The sequence below is a fragment of the Manis pentadactyla genome, chromosome 13, assembly GCF_030020395.1.
Source record: "Manis pentadactyla isolate mManPen7 chromosome 13, mManPen7.hap1, whole genome shotgun sequence".
Lineage (NCBI taxonomy): Eukaryota > Metazoa > Chordata > Mammalia > Pholidota > Manidae > Manis > Manis pentadactyla.
In genome coordinates this window covers 38765858-38769195 of record NC_080031.1, presented here as the reverse complement: position 1 = coordinate 38769195, position 3338 = coordinate 38765858, and the positions used below count along the sequence as shown (strand labels likewise).

The following is a 3338-nucleotide window of genomic DNA, read 5'->3' as shown; positions in this document are numbered from 1 at the left end:
GTAATACAAGTCAATTATCCACCTCTAAAAGTCGAAGTTCACCAGGCTTTAAGTCTTGGGTGGGAATTATATATGAGCCAAAACTTAGGTCTTCGTAGTCTGTGTACTCGTAGCTTCAGTACCATTGATAGTCCATTGTTTTTATGGTTAAAGAGGGGTTATTGATTTCATCTATTATGTAAAGGATGCATAAGGAGGGTAGGGCAATAAGGATTAAGATAATTGCAGGTAGGATGATTCAGATAGTTTCTACCTCTTGAGCATCTATTGTGTTTGTATGGGTAAGTTTAGTTGTTAGTATGAGAGAAATAATATATAGGACCAAGGAGCTAATTAAGAAGATGATTATTAGTGTGTGATCATGAAAATGAAACAGTTCTTCTATAATTGGGGATATGGCATCTTGAAAGCCTAGTTGGAGTGGATATGCCATAGAAGTATAAAGGATTTAAACCTATAACTTAACTTTGACAAAGTTATATAAATTTTACTAATACTTCAGTGATTGAGAGAGACATAAAGGTTATGATATTGGCTTGAAACCATTATTTGGGGTTCGATTCCTTCCTTGTTTTAACTAGGTTTACAAAAGTAGGCTCTTCAAATGTGTGTTAGGGTGGTGGACAATCATGTAGTCATTCGAGATTGGTATTTGTTGATTCTACTATGAGAACTTCTTGTTTAGAGGCAAATGCTTCTCAGACTATAAAAGCTACGAGTATAACAGCAGTTATTAAAATAAAAGATCCTATGGAAGACACAGTGTTTCATATTGTGTAAGCATCTGGGTAGTCAGAGTAACGTCCAGGTATTCCTGAGAGTCCAAGGAAATGTTGAGGAAAAAAGGTTATATTCATGCCTACAAACATAATTGTAAAGTGAATTATTGCTCATGTGCTGTTGAGAGTGTATCCTGAGAATAGTGGCAATCAGTGTACAAAGCCTCCTATGATAGCAAAAACTGCACCTATAGAGAGGACGTAGTGAAAGTGGGCTACTACGTAGTAGGTATCGTGAAGGACAATGTCTAGTGACGAGTTGGCTAATACAATGCCAGTTAAACCCCCTACTGTGAATAAAAAGATAAAGCCCAAAACTCATAATATAGCTGGGGCTCATTTTACTTTTCCTCCATGTAGAGTTGCCAGTCAACTAAATACTTTTACGCCTGTTGGGGTTGCAATAATCATAGTAGTTGACATAAAGTAGGCTTGTGTATCGACGTCTATTCCAACTGTAAATATACGGTGTGCTTATACAATAAAGCCTAGAAAATAAATGAATATTATTGCTCAAACTATGCCCATATATCCAAAAGGCTCTTTTTTTTTCCCGAGTAGTAAGTTACAATATGGAAGATTATTCCAAAGCCAGGGAGAATTAGAATGCATACTTCAGGATGACCAAAAAATCAGAATAAGTGTTGATGTAAGATAGGATCCCCTCCTCCGGCAGGGTCAAAAAAGGTTGTATTTAGATTGCGATCTGTTAAAAGTATAGTAATGCCAGCGGCTAGTACAGGCAGGGACAATAGTAGAAGTACGGCTGTGATTAGGACTGATCATACAAATAGTGGAATTTGATGTTGATTTATTGCAGGGGTTTTTATGTTAATAATGGTTGTAATAAAATTAATAGCTCCCAGAATTGATGAAATACATGCTAAGTGGAGAGAAAAAATAGTCAGATCTACTGATGCTCCAGTATGTGCTAGATTACCTGCTAAAGGAGGATATGCAGTTCAGCCAGTTCCAGCTCCAGCCTCGATTATGGAAGATGCTAGAAGTAGAAAGGAGGGGGGAAGCAGTCAGAAGCTTATATTGTTCGTACAAGGAAATGCTATATCAGGAACTCCAATTATTAAGGGCACTAGCCAACTTCCAAAGCCTCCAATTATGGTTGGTATTACTATAAAAAAGATTATCATGAATGCGTGTGTGGTGACAATTACATTATAGATTTGGTCGTTGCCTAGAAGGGTTCCCAGGTTGGCCTAGTTCAGCACAAAGTAGAAGGCTTAATGCAGTACCTACTATTCTGGCCCAAGCACCAAATAGGAGGTATAGTGTGCCAATATCTTTGTGATTTGTTGAAAACAATCAACGGTCAATGAACATAGGTAAGGTGGATGAGTAAGCATTAGACTAAATCTGAAGACAGGGGTAGAATCCTCTTCTTGCCAGGTTCTGAGGTGATTACTTATTGAATTGCAAATTCAAAGAAGCTGCTTCAACTCTGCTGAAACTTCTCCAGCCACTTTTTCTTTATGGCGGGAGAAGTAGATTGAAGCCAGTTGATTAGGGTTTTTAGCTGTTAACTAAAGTTTTGTGGGCTCATACCCCACCAGTCTAGCAAGGATTTAGCTTAATAAAAGTGCTGATTTGCATTTAGGTGATGTGGATTAAATTTCTACAGTCCTTAGCTCAAGGACTAAATAATTAATATTTGCTTAGAGCTTTGAAGGCTCTTGATCTGTGTAACCTAAGTCCCTAGTTTAGAACCGATATAATAGGGGTAACTGGTAATATCATTGTGGATAGAATGATTAGGGGTGAAGTTAGTTTTATAATTTTTGCTGTTTCAAATTGTCATTTTATTTTTGTGTTGTTAGTAGTTGGAAATATTGTTAGTGTGGAGTAGGCTAGGCGTACATAAAAATATAAGTTTAGTAGTGCTATTACTGCCATTATTGTTGGTAGTATTACCATGTTGTTTTTAGTGAGTTCTTGGATAATCATTCATTTGGGCATAAATCTGGTTAATGGGGGGAGGCCTCCGAGTGACAGTAGAATTAGGAGTGCAAAGACCGTGATTAGTGGTATTTTATTTGACAGGTGGGATAGGCATGGGTTGTTGTTGATGTATAATGGTATAATAGTACTGTAAACATGGATAGTGTTATTATAATGTAGATTAGAAGGTTTAGGATGGCAATGTCTGGGTTGTATGCTATAATTATTGTTATTCAGCCTATATGAGCAATTGAGGAATATGCTATGCTATGATTTTCCTTAGTTGGGTCTGATTTAAACGTCCTCAGTCCCCAATTAGGATTAAAAGTGTAGCTATGGTTGTAAGTATATTTATGTTGATTGTGGGTGTAATTTGATATAGAACTGAGATAGGTGCGATTTTTTGTCAGGTTAGAAGTAGTATGCCTGATGATAATGGGCTTCCTTGTGTTACTTCTGGCACTCAGATGTGGAATGGGGCTGTTCCTAATTTTATGGCTATGGCCACAGTGATAATGATCGATGGTATAGTATTGTATGCTTTTGTGATGGCCCATTGTCCAGAAGATATTAGATTAATGGTGATAGTTAATATTAGTAGCATAG

General features: G+C 37.0%; 1 pseudogene; it reads right to left on the bottom strand.

The window, feature by feature from the left end:
• Positions 1 to 545: 545 nt before the first annotated feature.
• Positions 546 to 2117, bottom strand: LOC118917641 (cytochrome c oxidase subunit 1-like; annotated as a pseudogene).
• Positions 2118 to 3338: the final 1221 nt, after the last annotated feature.